This window comes from Empidonax traillii, unplaced genomic scaffold, assembly GCF_003031625.1.
Source record: "Empidonax traillii isolate 1590-97213 ecotype Southwest subspecies unplaced genomic scaffold, ASM303162v1 scaffold20:size5563877, whole genome shotgun sequence".
Classification (NCBI taxonomy): domain Eukaryota; kingdom Metazoa; phylum Chordata; class Aves; order Passeriformes; family Tyrannidae; genus Empidonax; species Empidonax traillii.
The window spans coordinates 556,079-575,949 of NW_020955213.1; positions in this window are offsets into that span (position 1 = coordinate 556,079).

A 19,871-nucleotide genomic window follows, 5' to 3' on the forward strand; every position below is an offset into this window, starting at 1 on the left:
TCTCTGGAGCAGAATAGTTGTCAGTTGTGTTTCTGAAGATATTAAAGCACAGCTGGGAATGGGACACAGCCTGGCAGCGGGTAAACAAGGCATCTTCCTGACTATGCATGAAAACCATCAATTCACTGGAATGGCAGCTTGCTTGCCACATAAAACACACTTGCTGATGGTCCTAGAAAATATTTCCCCAGGGCTTGTTAATGGGACGTCTACACGTGGTGACACAGTCCAATTTCCATTCATTTGCTTACCTGCTTGTGGAAACACTAACTAGAAATGTCAGAGTTTTTCCTCCAGGGTTGTCACTCTTGCAGTCCTTCTCCAGGGGTTGCCTTTCTAACTCAGTGGTTAGGTCAATTAATGTTCATATCGCCACTAATTGCATTGCTCCAAGAGTTACAAGAGAAATCAAACAGGACATAGTAACAATTATCCTAGGAGCTGAGTGTGACCAGTACAATTTGAAGTATCACAACTGATTCAGCTGCCTACTGGTCTTTCTGTTTATGAATCCCTGAGACTGAACAATTTTGCTCAGAAGGAGGGTCATTTCAGTGACTGCATCTTGCGTAGAGTGGCATGACATTTTCATAAACATCTAACCCAGAGAAATCATATTCATTAGTGGGGCAGTCAGCTGTGAGTAACAATAAGGAAGAATTTACATGCCAGAATGAGCAAAATGGGAAGCATAGAAAGAGTGGCACCAACTAATTTTGCTGCCATCCTGGTTTTTAGCTATATTAAGACTGCAATCATTAAAAAACTGGGCTGCTTCTAATTAGCTTAGAGTGACCTGGGCCTCATTAGTGCCCATGTCCAATAGATAATTGAGCTGTTTTCTTGCACCCAGCCACACAATGTGGAAAAACCAAAGGAGAGTTATGAGGGCCGGATGAGTGCTCAGCATGTGAGATTTTTATTTTTATAGAGAGGAATAATAGCTTCAGTTTTATTTTCCAGTTCAATGCTCAGAGGGAATGTATAGAAACACAGAATGAGCACCAACAAAATAGTGCAGAGAGCAGAAAGCCCTGGCCATGGGAAATAACATAGCCTTTTTTTTTTTTTTTTTTAATGCTGAAATAGTGGGACAGTCTAGTGAAAACTGGCTTTCTGATAAAACCCAGTTATGAGACGACAGCACCTATTGGTGAGCAGTAGCCGAGGGGGCTTAGGACAGCTTCTCTCCAGTGTGAGTGATTTGTCTGAGGTATCAATGTAGTCTGAGATAAACAGGTTGATTTCTTAGGATAATGTATGGAATGCATGGAATAGAATTTTTTTTTTTTTAAGGGAAAAGTGGTACCATGGGCCTGAAATAAAGAAAATATTGATAGAAGACAAAAAATCAAGGTGTCTCTTCTCCTTAATATCAGGTAATCTTGATTTGAAGTGTTGTAAAACAAGGAGGTCTCATCTACAAGGGAGGGGCTTATGATGATCTGACAGAAGGGCACTCTATCTGGAGAGAAACAGAGATGCATAAGAAAATAAAGTGAACATTTTCAGACTTTCCAATTAAGAAAAACTTCTATTTTAAAACACAAATGATGCTGTAGGGACTTATATAATCTATACTGTTCGTAATCTCACCTTTAAATTGCCCACTGGAAATTATTTAGTAAATTTATAAAATTGCTTCTCTCTCTCTCGTACATCCCCTACTCCTGAGGTGCACAACGCACTCTTTTCTGTGCATGTAAGTACCCCAGACTCATTTGCCTGTTCCTTTTCCAGAGAAGCAAATGTACCAACAGTGGAAGGTTATTTATCATGACTGTTGTAATTGGACCCAATTGGGAAAATGAGATACCTTCAGTGAATTACAGACATGCAAATGGAAACTGCAGCCACTATTTTGCTGGGCATGTCTAATAACCTGCAGCCATTCACCACGAGTTCCAAAGGCCAAGCTCATTAGCACAAAGGCAGATGTTTGTGCATTTCCATTTGTTAAATTAAAATTATCACAGTCGTTTTGCTAATAATGTGCAAATGTAGGCCATCTTAGCTGAGCATTCTGAGGAGACAACATTTCTTAAAAGCAAGAAATTACCTTCATCAACCTAATTCTTTGTTATCAAAATAAAGATATTTCTACAGTAAAATGTCTGCATCATCATCATCTCGGTAAGGTGTGAATTACTGGTCTATTTAGCATCTCTTATCCACAGCAGCACTTCAGCGAAAATGTTCTCGTGGGCTCTGGTTTACACTTTCAAGCCGTGGATGAGGGAATGCTGAATGTGCTGTGAGCGAGAGGTGTGCCCTGTCAAAGGGATCATTGGAGCCTGATTTGGATGTGAGTGCAAGTTCCTGGTGAGCCCAGCTGGGTACATGGCTGAAACACTTCTGGAAAGGTGAGTCAGAAAAGCAAAAGGTTCTGAAAGATTTGGGTGTGTGAAATTTTGGGTTAGCAATCCCCGTTCCTTCTTGATGCTGGTGGTGCTCCAGATTGCAGAAATCTTGCTGTCCTGGGTGCCCTGAGCAGAGATCAGGATGCATTTTATGATTAATTATTTGCAGGTGGAGGCTAAACAGGGTTATTAAGGTTGGAAAATACCTCTAAGATGAGTCCAGTCATTAACTCAGCACCACTGTGTTCACCACTAAACCATATCCCCAGTTGCCACATCCATATGCTTCTATAACAATTCCAAGAATAATGATTCCATCACTTCCCTGCTACACCCTGAGTAGGTTTAGCTTTCTTAGTTTCCTTTTTTTTTTTTTTTTACTTGTATTCTTTCTCTTAAAGTGAAAAATGCATTTATTTTCTATTTTTGAAAATTCTAGGTGAAATTGTGGAAATGGCTCCTCATACTTGACAAAGGACCTACAGGGTAATTCAGTAAAGCTTAATCTTAACAAAATTACCACAAATTGTGCTAAGAGCATCATAACTTCAACTAATGTAAAAATAAGTGAAGGTTTTCTGAAAAACAGAGCATCCATTTAATGCTTATCTGGAAAACTAAATGCACTGAATGTATAATAAATAAAAACAAAGAACTTCTGGCATTCTCTCACCTTTTTTCCTTGACATGACTTTTTTATCTGTTACAAGTAGAAAAGTCTTTGTATTCTGAAGAGAAGTTTGTTTTTAAAAATACACATGAATAAAATAAATATTAGTGTAGTGAAACACTCATTGAATTGTCTTTTTATCTTAATTTTTTTAAGGCTTTGTTATAGGTTACTGTTAAAAAGAACTCTGAAGCTCAGGAAGCCATTTCATGTTAGGTGCAGTTTTAGCCCCTTTACTGATAAAAAGGGAAAATGAATCTCCTATGGCAATATAAATCTAAATATAGGGGACTGAATTAATTGAAATTTCTCAAAACTTAACATTATTAACACTAGAATTTTCCTTATCACTTTCACATATGAGTGAAATACAGGTCAAGGCAGGGGTCCCTACTTATGTACCCCTTTTGTCTTAAAAGTTCATGATTTGTGTGTGGTCATAAGGAGTAGATAACTCATAATTTAATGATTTAATGCATAAAATTGAAGAAAAAAAAAGAGGTAATGCTTTGTTGCAATGAATTTATGGTAACTGCGTACATTAACAGAGAGGATAATCTGCATGGTTTGTGTAAGGGTCCAGCAGTGTTTTGTTTCAATCAACTTCGAAAAGTGAATAACCCAAATACTCAAAATTAGGTTGAAGGGGATCTGAAGCCACACCCAGGGGTTGAGGAAGCCTATTCTTACTTTTTGTTGTGGCTGAGTTAAGAATTAAGTAGTAGTCTTTAAATTGAAGGACTATTCAGTTCATTACACACATGACTTGACTGTATAAACTTCTAATTTGAGTTAGAAGAGATACTTGAAGTATAACAGAAACTCATTAGTAGCATTAAAGGAAAATAGATAGAAAAAAGTTTTGGATTTAATAGTCATGAAGCTAAATATCCTGAGAGCTAGTTTAAATGGGAATCAGGAACGCACAGTCCTGAAGTCAGTTAAGATTCACTGCTTCTGTCCTACTTTTGCATGAGGGTAAAACCTTCATCTCCACTTCTCAGAACAGGGTTTCATGCAGCAGGATAAAGGTCAGTTCTCCCTGAGTAAAAGAAGATATTTACCACCACCAAGTAAGGGTCATGTTGGGGATGCAGTGCATGTAAAATACATTTTTTCATTGGCCTGAGTGTTACTTGGGAGAGGATTGCTGGGCACTTCCACACAGGCTGCAGAATTCCAAAAGCAAAGATAGAAACCTCAACATCTGTTTTGCCTGGTGATAAGGCTCCATCTTTTTGATGCCACACAATATCTGTACATTTTGTATTAGTAATTCAAATGCAGCATTTTTTGAAGGAGGTGGCTTTGGTACTGTTATGTTTGTGAACGGCTGGGAAATTTTAGGATTTTAGTCATTAGAGAAATGTGTTAGTCTTGTGGGCAAAAGAGATCTAAATATCTGAAATTTTTACTTGTGCATCTGAATCCAAACTGAGAGGCTATCTATGGGCTATCTCTACAATAAAATATTTAACATTCTCTGTGTAACATTCAAAACAACTTCAGTAGTCTTAAATTTTGTCTTCTTAAAACACGGTGCACCCTTCAGTTGGAGGATCAGGCCTTCTTGTCAACAGGTCTTGCTGTCAACCATGAATTTAATGCAGTATTGAAGCATTTGTAATAAATTCATTTCAGCTTTGTCTCCTAAAGGGGTCTCATCTAGCATCTTCTTTGCACTGAACATTTCCCCTGAAAACCACATCACAAGTAAAGTATAAAACATGGGAAGTCAGGTATTTGGATTACAAGATAAATCTTTTTTGGCTGGTATTTATTCATACCACTTTACTGTAGTGATGAGACACAGGGACACTGATAATTGCAAATTTGAAGGTTCTTTATTTTGAAAAGACATTTCTACCAGATAGGCTGGTAGAAAAATATTCATCAATCATTTAGGACTGTGTCAGGAATTTATTAAGTTTTACATAAGCTGTATATTTCTGCCTAATTATATCATGAATAAACAGCTGCAATAAACAGCAAGATTCAATCTTCTGAATAAGCATATAACTACATTCTTCACTATTTTCTGGTCTTTGACAGCTTAGTAGCTAAACTAGATGAACATGGAATATAGTACATGAAAATGGATGAGAAAGAAAGTGATAATGTAGCATATTTCCTCCACTTCTTTCTGAAACTCTCAGTGTAAGGCAATCACTTCTAAAAACCTCTGTCCATGTATTAGTTAATCAATACGAGTGTTCAGCTGGCTCCAAGATATTTTAACACCTGTCAAAGCTAACTCAGCAGTCATTGTTCAAAGCTTACATGGAAGCAAAAACCACAACAGAAAACCTTTCCCATCTCCAGGGGATTATCTCTGGGGGAAAACAAAAGAGAGAGTGATTCTGGTTACTAGAAATGAGAAGGGGAAAAGAGATCCAATTCTCAGATGATCCAATTATGATTAGAAAAACTATGTAAAAAAAAAAAAAAAGGAGCTGGGAGAATGAGGAATTTAATCATGATTATCTGCCTCTTGTGAGGCACTGTGAAAATCTGCCAAACCCACCTTTGCTTGGTTACCCAGAGGTGTGGGAGGGAAGAAGAAGTAAATGATGCATCAGGGAGGTACTGTGATGGAGCACAGCAAGGGAACTAATTTCCTCTCATACTGGGAAAAATATTCCTATTCAAAACCTGTGATATTATTAATTAAGTATGAAAGTCTAGAAAAAATCTTGGGCTGCTGTGTTGCTATTACTGCTATTATAGCAGAATACAGCTGCATTTGCTATGTGGTTAACAACAGATCCCTGACTTGTATATACCATTCTCCCCCCTGCCCCCAGTTATAGATACACACCAGGTTCTCTCTTCTCTATAATTCTCTCTTTATAATGTCTGCCATTTAACTATTAATATTTCTGTGTCCTGTCTATTACAATAAATGTATTAGTTGTCAGGCTTAATTTCTTCCCTCATTCAAATCCCATTAGGCTCAAGCATGACAAACAAGTGCAAGGAGTATTTTCTGGAGGTTTTAAAACACAGGTTTTAAAATACGTCTGAAATCTGTACAGCTCTGTCATTAAAATTGGAAATCAAATGTAGCATTTTTGATATTTTTGCTTCTGAAAGGGAAGTGGGGAGTGCTACCTTGATACTGTAAAATTGAATTAAAATACTACATTGTTTTTATATGTGAATTAATGAATTGTATACGAAAAGAATAATTTTTACATGTGTATTTTAACCTTGATTTATTACTGCTAAGGAAACTGTGATTCGTGTTCTGACTACATGGCCAAGTAGTTATAAGTATCAACAGACACCACCCAGGACCCTTCCCTCATCCTTGTGGTGACTCCTCCTGGGAGGCCACTGCTCATATCTTGATGTCTTATGTGAAAAGGACACTTGTCTACTGAAAAAGAAAAAAAAGAAAAAAAAAAGAAAAAAAAATGATGCTGTATTTACATTGCATTTCCTTCCTCCAGTGGAACAAGAAGAGAATCATTTCTCAGGCTGCTCCTCGCCGTTCATGGAGGTTCAGCCATTTGCCCGTGGCAGTGCCTGTGCCAGCAGACGGAGCTGGGCTGGGAGATGCAGGGACACACAGTTCATGCCCCAGACACATCCATTTATTTTCACTGGATGACCCAAAGTTACTTCTTCAGCTGCACCAGCATCTGGCTGAAATAATGAAATGTTCCCAAAGCTGCCTCCTAACTCCAGGAGCACACAATTTTTTCTGTAGAACTGCCAGGGCTGCACCAGCACTGCCCTTGGCCTGCCCTGCAGAAGGACACACCTCTGCACCTGGGAGGGAATATTGTTGGATGTTATGAAAGAGAAGGCTAAATGAGAAATACCTGTGTCTGCCTGCTCCTTGAGAAGTTACGAACCCAGGATAGTGTGCACTATGAAAGCCATTAATATCCTGCAAAACCTTACCCAGGCAGCAGCAGACTTATTTTTGGCTGTATGCCAGACAGGTGATGGAGAGCTCTAAGGGCTGTGATCCTGATAACGAGTTCTTCATCACGTGTGAGGGTGCTTATCCTGATCCTTTAGAAGTTGGGTTTTTTTAAATTCTTATTAATATATCTTTATCTATACATGGATACATAAGTGTGTATATCTCTGTCTGTCTGTACACCCCTCTCCCTCAAGCAGACAACTCCAGCAAGAACTGTCAGGCCAGTTCAGTAGCTGAGCCCAGGTGGCTGGTTGCAATGACCTCATCGTCATGCTAGGTGTGCAGCATCTTTTCTTGTTAATAGGTCTGCTCCCATGTTTAGAGTCACCTCTTGTTCAATGTATGGATCGTTAGTTTTGGATTTATGAATAGATTATGTGGTGATGAAAAACGCCATATTGACAGTATTGAAAACTGATGTGTATTGTCTTCACTCAAGCCCCTCCCAAGCAACACAAACTGCAGCCCTGCAGGCATTTTTTTGGCAAAGCCAAAAATTTCCTAATGGTCCCTAAAGGGATTTTTTTTGTGGAGATTTTTTTCCACTCTAGTCCAGTACTAGATTAAATGGACTCAGAGCTATGGAAATCACAAGAGTTTTCTTTCACTGCACAGCAGCGACACAAATGATTTTCTGACACTGTCATCTGGGCCTCAGGTCTTCTTCCTTAGATGGTGAATTTGACAATCAAACCTGTAGCCACCTGGGGAAAAAATGGACAAAACAGAGGAACTCTAGGATATCACAATCATTCCTTCCCGGTGTGGAACAATTTGATTGCTATTTCTGAGAGAAAGAGAACAGACCAGCATGTATCATTATACTGCTGTATCAATCAGCAGTAAATATGTATACTGTACATAATTCTTCTTATCCTATTTCTGTAAGACTGCAGGAGACCTAGGAAGGATAGCAAGAAGGCCATGAGAATGACCATAAAAATGAAATGGCATCTGTTTGTAGCAAGTACTAAGTAGACTAAAGCTGATGAGTTGGAAAATTGATGACTGCAGTAAAGATCTAATAGGAGCCTACAAAATTATCAGCAGGTTGAGGAAGTGAATTGTGATCATGAATTGTTTGTTTTCTGTAAAGTAGAGATTTTAGAAAACCTCCACTTGGAGAAATAAATTTCCCTATGAAAATGTCAGTCAACAGTTTTCACTAGGAGAGGCTGTTCTTCCCAACAGGTTACAGAACTGATCGCCACAGGGTTAATGAGCTGACAAAAGAAAATAAAAATTTAGCGCAAAAAGGAATTAATTCATGCCAGTAAATAGAGTGATGTGGATATAAGCATATATACATCTGATAAAACTTATATATATATATTTTATATATATATATATATCCACATTTATACAATGAAATGTATATATTTAAATATATACATAGAAAAGTCTTTTTCAGAGCGAGAATAGAATTTTAGTTGTGGTGTATTAATACTGATTCCACCTCTGGGCACAATTAAAGTAAAAGCATCATTTATAAGGCATGGGAAAGGGAGTTTCTCCGGCACAGACAAAGAAGTTGCACTTTTGCAGTTAAGATATTTGCCTGACTGCTCCATGCTGCTCTGTAGTGTAAGGCACTCACTGTTTTGACGAAAATCTGAGAACAACGAATTAAAGTCTACATTAGTTATGTAGGTAAAAAAAGTCCTGAAAATGTACAGGGCTGCCAACACAGCGGGTGCCTTCTCATCTTTCCCCTAGAAAAAATGTACTTATATAGATCTTCATCCTCCACAAAATGACAGGACAGCCCCACTTGCCAGCGCTATTTTCCTGCAACCCTGGCATTCACACAGGCTCCTTCAGCAACAGTAATATGGAAGTTGTCTCCATATGCAACTGTCCTCAAAGTGACGTTTTCCCCATCTAGACAACTTCCTTAAACATACTTTCAAATTTATAAAGCTGTTTTAGTGGTTTTACCACAGAAGGAAAAACACTGTGTTGGACTGAGGCTGCTGGACTCCGCCCCTCCACCACAACTGTCTGAGGACCCTCCAGGTCCCAGGCTGGGACAAAACTCAGTTCTGGTGACACTGGCATGACCACTCCCTGCCAGCTGCTTCTGGGCACTGCTAACTGTTTGCTCCTGCCCTCAGGCCCTTCACAAGTGAATCCCTTGGGACTTGTGCAATGGAGTGATGGCACAGTGAGCTGTCTTGCCTGCTCAGTTTGTGCTGGAACAGTGCAATCTCTTTTTTTCATTGGGAGGGTCAGCTTTGTGTGCTTCCCAACACTTTTGTCTCTCTCTACCTAGAAACTACCTGAAAGGAGGTTGTAGCCAAGGAGTGGGTTTGGTCTCTTCTCCCAAGTAATAAGTGACAGGAACAAAGGAAAGGGCTTCAGGTTGCACCAGAGGAGGTTTAGTCTGGATACTAGGAAAAATTTCTTCACTAAAAGGGTGGTGAAGCTTTTGAACAGGCAACCCAGGGAAGAGGTGGTGTCACTATCCCCAGAGGTTTTTAAAAGGCTTGTGGATCTGACACCCGGGGACATGGTTTCGTGGTGAACACAGTCGTGTTGCATTAATGGACTCGGTGATCTTAGAGGTCTTTTCCAACCTAAACAATTTTATGATTCTATGATACGAGTCACCAAGGGAGGAAAAAGTAGCAGAAAAATTGAAGCTATAAAAGAAGCTTAGTAAGGAGTCATAGAGGGAGCTCATCACAGCACACAAAATTATTTGTTTTGTGGGCAGGTTCCCAATATCTTCCATATAACCTCACTGTGCCTATGGAAAATGAGCAAAGTCAACATCATAAACCATCAAGTGTTTCATGGGAGTGTGAGGGTAATGGAAAAATCAAAATTATAACTTTATTTCAAACATCAACTTTTCTGATGCTGAACAGGTCTTGTTTCTCTCTCATTGCCTGCCAGAGTCCATCCAGATATAGGTTGTAGTGGAGAAGAGCAGCTCTAAAGAAGCCAAACACTGAAGGTGAGCAAAACTTTCCCTGGTAAACACAGTTACAAAAATAACAGAAAAACAGGGTAATAACAGAGAAAATAAAACAGAAGAAGCTTTGCTAAAATCGAAAAATATCTTGCAGCTTCTGGCCAGTAACTAATAAAAATAAAAGCTTTAGCACAAACTGATGCTGCTGCACGTTTTCTGCTGCTGGCCTGTTGCTCTGTTTATTGTTGAAAAGTCTCCTCTTTGCAGTGACTTTTATGGGGAGATCTGAGAGCAAACTGCAGCTAAAGCTGTACCAGCTAATGGAACTCCTGTGAGGAGGTGACCTCGGCTTGGAAGCTGCTTCCTTAGCAAATACCTGCCTAAAAATGTGCTGAACTTGCTGTATGAAGAACTCCTGGTTTTGAGCAGATTTTGCATATTTGAATATAATCAAGCATAAATTCAGTATTTAACATTTAATCTAATTATCCGTTTCTTACATTCTTAATGATCTTTGGGACATTCTGCAATTAAGTAACCATTAATAAACATTCCCATCGGTGTTACATTAGAACAGGTCATTATGGAGTCAGCTTAAGCAGGTGTAGAAAGCTCAAAATAAATAAATAAACAAAAATATTAGCAAATAAATAAAAAGTAAACTATTCCGCATGTTTTTGTTCTTACTTCTCAGGGAAGGGCTTGATAATTGAGCTACATATCATTATTAGAGATGCAATTACCTGTAATTGACACCTGTAAAAGCAAGCCTTTGTTTCAAAAACATTATGTAGATGAATTGTGTATAGCTGTAAAAGTTGTGAATCACCTGTAATTTCATAATCTCAACTATTACATGAAAAATGCTTTTACACTTCAAAGTGGAGAGGCCAAGACATGCTCTCCTTTATACCTGGGTGAGTCAACAGCAGTCCACCAAGATCTTTGGATTTGCATAGGTTCAATTCATGACAGAATTTGCCATATAACACATAATAATGGTAAAATTATTTTGTATAGAAAGCAAATAGAAAATGTGGCTCCTAATCAATTGAGAAACTGAAATCTTCGAAGCTCTTCCAAGGACTACTCTGGACTTACATTGGGATTTTTGTAGAGGAATCAAATCCTGCTTATGTTTTGGCATCAGAAAACTTTTCCTCATGATAACCTTCTTAAGGTTATCGTGTTATATATCTCACCCATGAAGTTAAGGGGAACGTCTTCATCAGTAATCATCAGCATAATATCACCTGTATCACCGACAGTAAAGCACTCTGTGGGTGCTCAGCTTTACAGAGCTCATGTGTAACCTTGTTCCACATTATACTATTGGGTCACTATGAAAGTTTTGCAATAAATTGCAACTTTATTAGAATTCATTTGAGAATAACAGTAAATAACAGGAAAATATATAACAAAACACGAGTCAGCAGATTTTTTATGTAGATGAAGAAACTACTTGTACTGTCATCTGCACATACAATGTATATCATTACATTTCCCAGCCAGAAAAAAATACTGTTGAGATTAAGCCTGCTCTGTAAAAGCTTTTTTTTTTTTTTTTTAAGTTACAAACAGCTAAAAATAGGACTTGATAATGAAATTGCTGACAGGCCTTAACTACAGCACAAGAATGCAATGCTATAATATGGTTGTGTCAAGCTACATTATGTTGCTGCAGTGATGAGTTCAGGGCTGGTTTTGCTGAAGCTGTGCTTTGCAGAAACTTCTGTGGGTCTGGTTAATCCATATCTGAGAGTGTGAGAGGGGACATAAACTGAGCTGAGCAGAACTGAGGTACAGTGCAGAACCCCTTTGTAACACAGGATCGCTGCACTGAATAATATAGGTAGGAGTGGAAGTCATCAGGACATTTGTGTATTATTAATTACTGGCTGAAGGTGAATAGTTCTTGCTAAGTCTCATTTCTGCAGCTCCTGACCTGCTCTAACCCAGCATCCAGGGATTTTCTTGCTAACAGGTAATCTTGAGCCAGCACACCCAGCTCTGAGCGTTCTATTTACTTCACTTGGGGTACAAACAGCAGCAAAAGCCCATGGCAATGAAATTATTTTCTGGAGCAAAAGCAAATTAGATCAGACCAGAGATGCCTCTCTGTAATAAAGCCCAAACTGATTTCCAAAAGCCATTGTGAGCAGAGTTCAAAGATGGCTTGGCACTGCCCACCCAGCCTCTTTAAAGCAAATATTTGGGCAGACAAGGATTTCTCTTATAGTCTGGAAGTTGGCAGTTGGTATATAGATGGTTGTTGTAGGTCCCTTCCAACTGAACTATTCTATTCCTGTGCAGTGTTTCTCTCTGTTAAAAATAGTGCATTTGCACATCTATGACCAAATGAGATTAGAAAAGACTTTTACTGGTGCTACTACTTTTCCATCGGGAAAAAATCTTTTAACAGGATGGTAATTTTTGTCATTTGCTTCTGTTACCTGTTTTAATTCATATTTCTTGTGTTTCTTGTTTCACAGTTGTGTTAGGTACATACCTAGGTATATCTCAGGTTTTTTGTAAAAATTTGGGATTTTGAACTTTTTTTCAGCTCTAGGACATGATCAAATTTCTAATCCTTTCTGAAAAAGCATTTTGATATCAGACCTGACAATATTACTTTGTTCTCCGTCTAAACTAGCATCATTAGCAAAAATCTAAAGGGGCTGAACCTCTTTAATACCACTGTAAGTGTGAGTAGAATAGCTATGATGCAATTATCCTAATTAAAGTTAATTAACTCTTATTTATGCAAGGTAAAAAGGGCATGACAAAGGGAGAATACAGCAGAGACACAAGAAGCAAAAGTTCAGCTCCTCTTAGCTCATGTAAACTGCTGTAGCTTCCTATGGGGCACTGGAGTTATGCAGATCATTACCAACTGAGGTTTAGCTTTGTGTCAGTTAGAGAAGGAATGATTCCCTCTACATTAACATTTGTGTAATGAGTTTCCTAGTCTTTCATAAATTAATATTTATTTGTATGTGAACGATGTACTTTTATTTCCATAGTCTGCTGTTCTGAAAACTTTTACTAACACATTTAAAAGAGAAATAATGTCCTGTGACTAAATGACCAACTACAAAGAACAGGTAGTTAGGAAAAGTGGAAAGTTTGAAGCTGGTGTGTTGAATTTAAAACATTTACCTGTGCCATGATCAGGCAGTTACAAGTGTGAATATAATTGTCATAACAGGTATCATCTCTCTAATTCAGAAGCAGAAAAATGCATTAGATTACAGGAAACAGTGTGTAAAACCATCTGGGTGAAACTTATGCGTATATGAATATAAATGGTGACAACTTTTTCTTGGTGTTGGCAAGTGAAAGTGTATTTGCTCTGAAGCTTCTCAAAGTGGAGGAATTTCAAGAGATTGCTTAATTTTATAAAGGGTTTGTGCACACACATGCATGCACACATATTTTTTTGGCAAGTTCTCCTGAGCTGTCTCCATATTCCATCTGGCAAGGTTCAAACCACTATCCTTCTCTTTTTTTTTTTTTTTTTTTTTTTTTTTTTTTTTTTTTTTTTTTTTTTTTTTGCACTGCAGTATTGTGGTTTGTTAACTCTAAACTGTAACTCAAAACTCAGAAACCGCAGTAGTGATGCCAACACAGACGGTGTCCTGCCAGCTTTTTGCAATTTTCCCTTAACCCTGAGATGCACACCATGTGTGAGAGGTGGATACACAGCAAGACACTCCCACGAAACTCCAGGAAGTCTCTTAATGATTTTGCTCCTTAATGAAGTGATTTGCTATAGCTGAGTGTGGTTATAATAAAGCAGCTCAGTACAGCAAGCAAATGTCTAAGATGCTTTTGCAGCAAACTGAAAATACACTGAGCTTTTGAAGGAGCATCAATGTGACTGAGGAGAAATATTGGCTAAGGTGGAGAGGAAAAAGTCTGACATGTTGTGCCACCCTGCCCACTGCAAAAGCAAAGAGGTTTTCTTTGGACCTTATTATGAACCTGTTTTTTTCTGAAAAAAATATTAACAGAATCCCAAGAAGTAAAGGTAAAGACTAACATGCAATGGAAGTTGCCTGTTTTAACAGTCTTTCCTTCAGTGTAGTAAGAATGTTTTACTGTAGGTTGATTCTCAACCTTGGCAATCTCAAAAGATGTCGTTTGGTGTCCACCCAAAACTAAAGCCAGAACTGATGATTTTTAAGCACATTTCAAAAAAATACCCAAACTCGGGTCTAATTTCTTTTTTTTTTCAATAGGCCAGAAATATTATACTGGCTGTGGTGGAGAGAGAGAAAAATATGTGTGAAAAGGTAGAGTTGAGAAGTAATGGCTGTTCTTTCACATGAGCTGTAAAATGCATTTTATTTGATTCTCTATGGGCAAAATCCAGAATGATTCCAAACACAGTTACATGCAGATAAACTATAAAAAAAGTACCATGAAGCTCCCCATTTTCTCTACTAAAATATGTTAACTGGGAACTTGTTTCATGTTCCACACAGTTAATGAAATTATCAGAATGGAAAGGACTCAGGCAATTGATAAAATTGATAAAATAATATTTATGTACTGAAAAATGCACCTTTTTCAGAAATAAAAGTATCTAGGAAAGCAACAGAAATCTGCAGAATCTCTCTTGGACCACTACAAAAATTAATTCACACATATATCTCAGTAGAAAAGCTCATGCAACTTTCTATTGCAGGAGCTCAGTGCAGGAAAATAGTCTTTGCTGGCACTGTACACTTAATTACTGAAACAAAGGTGCTACAGTTTGATCTTTAAATTATGGTGGGTTTGCCACGGGGAACTCAAGTTCATAGTTGCGACTTTGGCTTGTTGGCTTTTAACACACTTTCTCAATTAAGCTGTGCATGCCCCCAAATTAAATGGCAATTCATAGTTCCTGCAAATTGGATTTTACCCAGGCTGTGGTTAAAGCTGCCAAATGTCAGAGTGGAATGTCTTCTTAACTTAGAATATTATACTGATTTACTTAAAAAAATTGTCTTAGTATTTATAAACATTTAGTAAGTAAACTTCAGACCATTGGCAAACCTTTTCTTTATGAAATATGAAAGGACATGAGTAATTTTTCATTCTCTGAATTTTATTGTTCTGCCTTTTTTGTGTGTTTAGGATCAGTTAATATGATTCCTACAGCAGACCAGAGGGTAATTTAAATTTTAATATATTGCAGTCAGGCAGTGTCAATGCATTATTTCTGTCTGTGTAAAGGTACCAGTTCTCTGACTGACTGATTATGGCAAAAATGAAAAATCACGTCTCCAGGATGCATCACAAAAATACATAAAATGCACATAAATATGTCAGTTCATTATGGCATTACAGGCACTGAAGGGATTGGCCAAATGTCTTTGTGTTGCAGGTATCTGCAAGGGTTGGTGATCCTTGGAAATAATGCGGAAAGATCTGAGTTGGCCCCCAAGTTCAGCAAATTCACAATGCAGAGCACCCTAAACTGATGGGTGAACTCCTGGCTGCTCAGAAGGGGGCTGACAGATGAGGATGTAACTCTTACAGTGCAAGTAGGGTCCAGTTCTTCCCTGGCCCACAGACTTTCTGCGTGCTCACGTCCCATTTCCCCTCCCCTCTCTCTTCCTGTGCGTGTGCAGCATAATGAGTAACAGAGCTCTAATCTCTGCTGAGCCTTCCAGGCAACACAAGTAATGCCCTTAATATTTACTAATCATCATAACCAAAGCATCAGTCACAAGGGCAGGGCGGTGAAAGCCCTGTGAGTGCTGCCAGTCAGCCACTCTTCACCTTTATCCCCATCCTGCTGCATGAAGAGCCTCCCAGCTGGCTCCCAGCACGGCACAGACACTCTATTAAGCTGTTGTACAGGAGTGAGTGGCTTGTTCATAGAGGAGATTAAGCAAGGTACAAGTAGCAGAAAAGCAACGACTTTGTGGTGTGCTTCATTAGCACTCATGCAACCCAGCTGAAAGTGCAAGTGGAACCTTTGAAATAAGGTGTAGCAAAGGGAATAATGACAAGGATATTCCTCAAAATTAATCTTGAGATTATATAATAGACTAGTTGCTAAATATATAAATGTGTTGATGGCTGACCATTAGCCCACCCTATAAAAGGCATAAAGCAATTTATCCAGTGTTAAGGGTAATGCAGTCTACATTTTCCTGCTCTGCTGAATTACTCAGCAATCATAATATAAATTGACTTCTGTTGTCCTTCATGCAGTAAAGTTCAAACCTAGGTGACTTGGGAATAGAGTCTCTGTACACCTGTAAATTATATATATAATGAAGTCTTCCTGATTTATACCAGCTAGAGATATGACTCTGAGTTTTCTAAATAAAAGGCAAGTGGCTTAATGACAGTTTGGCTAATACCTGTTAAACTGAAATCTGGCCCCAACTCCACATCTTCAGATATTCCCATTTTACATGATGCATAGGTAAGAGTTTGGAATCAGCATTACAATTTCAGTAATCACTAATTTCATAGAATATTTTGGACCATTTCTCCTAGATTTCTTATTGGTATTCACACAATTTGAACAAAATATTCAGGGCAGCAGAACTTGCTGTATTGGTATAGATCACTTATTCATGAAGTCCAGTGGCTCATCTGCAGCAGCAAGCACTAACTGAGAAGGATGCAATCATCTTTCATAATTACAACTAACCAAGTGCACATCAGTGCATACTATTTGTTATAAAATTCTCTGTTTACTGTCACAAATAAACTCAGGGATCAAACTCTACATTAAAGACGTAAGTAAAGTGTATTTGAAGTTCAGGTTACTGGGAGCTGCAAGTTCCCAGCACAAACATAAAAATCTGGACTATAAAAATATCTGATGCACTTGCTAAATGACTCAGCAGGATGCTGACTGCACATGTACACAGCACTGAACAAAGCAACACAGGAAAATGAGAGAAAAATATGATAAGGGAAGATGATGTGTCTGACAATAATAATAGTGAATTATGCTATTATGATTATATAATAAAATCTTTGTGCAAAATTATTACCTTAATAAAATGTCTTAGAGAAAAAAAATATTTATGTAATGCAATTGTTACAATAATGGAGGGGAAGAATGGGTATTTTATGTCAAATGATCTGTTTTAGCTTCTTGATCAGTTACATTTTACTAGACAGAAACTGAAATTAAGAATTGACTACTATTATTAGACATGAAATCAAGGAATATGAATCTGTGCAAGTCTGTTCTGATCACCCCAGAAAGCTGGCATTCAGACTCTTAACATGTAGGTAGGTACTGTCATGTTTTCCAAATACGCTGTCAGTTCCATCTTGGAAGTATCAGTATTTCAGAGCAGGAATATCTAAAGGCTGAGATCAGACCTGTAAGTGCAGCACATCGACTTTTTGCCACGGCCCCAAAGCCGGTGGACACAGAGGTGAGGAAGTGTCACAGTGCAATAGGATCTTCCAGCAAAATCTTGATCCCAGCTTAATGCAGATAACAACTTCAGTCCTAGCCAGGCTGCTTGGTACAAATAGTACTACTCAGACAGTGTCTCCTCTTCTTGCATAGCCTCAGGCACAGAGAAAGATTATGCTGGGGCCACTCCTGGCTACACTAATGCGACTGGAAAGGAGTGGTGTGGTAGAAGGGAATTAAAGTCCTAATTTCATATTATTGAGTAAAAGGAATTGAATACCCAGTAGATTTTGACACTGCCTGAAAGTGCTCTGTATCATTAAAACCATGTAACAGAGTATAGTGCCTAGACTTAAATAAAAAATTCAAACATCTAGATCTAAAATTTTTGAAAGGTCAGTATCAATAATCTTTGAATATTGAACATCTGTAGACTTCTAGAAAATTTTATAACATGGTAAACTATTGTCATTATACGACTGTAAAGCTCAAACCCCTCAGCAACAGTACTGAAGCTTTATTGTAACTGATGGCCAGAGAGCTGAACTGCTTGTACCATGACGTTTTGTTTCTGTGCTGCAGGAAAAAATGTGACCATCTTGGGGATGGCATTTCTCAGTTTTCAGAGAAGAGCTGACCAGATGCTGGAGCAGTAGGATTTCTCCTGCCACCTTTTGCTGCTCTGTGACTTCTACAAGATGTTATCCAGCCTGGTACTTCTAAGGGATGGTGCAAGGATGTCTACATAAAAATGAGATAGCACACTTCTGTGACCGAGTCAAAAAAGCCTTCAAAGCTATAGTAAAACCTGTAGCACCTCCAGGAAACAAACCTATGTGTCCATCTCTGCTGTAAAGTCACTCTGCTTCACTGCCAAGGTCAGGGGAGTTAAAATGCCCTTCTGTGCTGGCTCACCCGGAGGAATGCACTGGCTGCCACCCACACCGTGCCATGCAGGTGGAAACCAGGGTGACACACTCTGCAGTTATTGTGGGTGATGCTCACTTTCAGTTCTTTCTGGTGGTGACTTTCAGGCAAAATCCATTCTCTTTGTCAGATATGCTAAATCTGTTTGGGGAATATGCAGTGCCTTATAAGTGCTTTTCTCCCCAGTGGCTTTGATGGCCAATTAGGCTCCTCTTAATTCATTTAGTGCCTTCCTGGCCCCAGGCCTGCCTCTCTCAGTCCCTACATCCAAGAGAAGCCAGATGGAAGAAATGTCTTCCAGGGCTAACCTGAAAAACAATCAGTTCTTTAAACTGTTGCCTTCAAGATGGCTGCATATTCCTTATCGTATCTTGCTGTCTTCAGACTCTGTTACCTCCCTTGAAAGTGAGCAACAGATCCAAGCAGATGTTTTCTTATCAAGAATTCATACCAGACCTATTTATTTTAAATTAGCATATCTCATTAACTGTCTCAAGGACACTGTCTGAATTCATCTTTTAATGAGTATCTCAGAAATCTAGCTTTTCAAAAGTGAAATATAACTGCAAATGGCTGTACTTTTAACCCTCTCATTTCCAGTACAGGCTTTGATAGGTGAGCAGTTAAGGATGGGGTTTTTCCAGCCAGCTTTTGAGAAAAACCACACTGGTGTTTCAGGGTCAGGATACACCAACCTGCCCTGATCCAAATGCAGGTGTAGGGTTGCTCAAACAGGAATTGCAGAAACCAGAGGGGAGGCTTGGGCATGTGTCTGGCATGGTGCTGGAGAGGGGCTCAGCCAGACCCCACCAGAATCACGGCTGCAGAACACCCTGCCCTGTGACCACATGGCCAGGCCCTGTTCCTCTGCACATTATCCCACCAAGATCCTAGGAATGCCCTGCATTAGGGAAGGGAATGCACTGAAAAGCAGGAATGCCTCCATTGCATTCTGCTGCATAGCCGACTGATACATATATTTTTCTCTGTATTTTCTCATCACATTTCTCGTCTAAATAACAGCATTAGAATTATTTTGGTACAGTATTTAATCATCCAAAAGGAAACCACAAAGCTGATGTGGTATTTCAATTGGGTATAATCCAAAAAGCCAAAAAGTTCTAATATTTGAATATCAGTGAAGCCAGAATGCCTCCGAGCCTTCACAGACTGCATCTCTTTTGTACTTCAGAAAAGCCCTCAGCAATTGTGTATTATGGGGTCTATATATCTTCCATAGAAAAGCATCCTGGTATAGTGCTTAATAAAGGGAATATAATTACACTAGAAATATTAGAATATTACACTGACCATGAAGTCTGCAGAAATGTGTTTTTTTTTTTCAGAAGGAATAGGTGCAAAATGCTATTTTAGGTTGAGTTTATTCGTGACACTGCAGCAACCAGCTGATTTGCCGTACGTGCTCAGGTGAACACTCTTATAGGAAGTATGAATATTGGGGTTCTGCAGGACAGGTGTGGGCATGGCCTGAGAGCAACTCAAAGCCCACTGTAACTTCTACTTCCATCAGGGTGTTTCTGTCCTAAGTGCTGCTTAAACAAGATCCAGAGAGGCTCCAGCTACTCAGCTACTGGGAGGTAAGTGGAGACAAAACTAAAAGCCTAACGTGCATCCAGATGGGCCTCAGCACAATTCGCCTTTGAAAACGGTTATCAAGG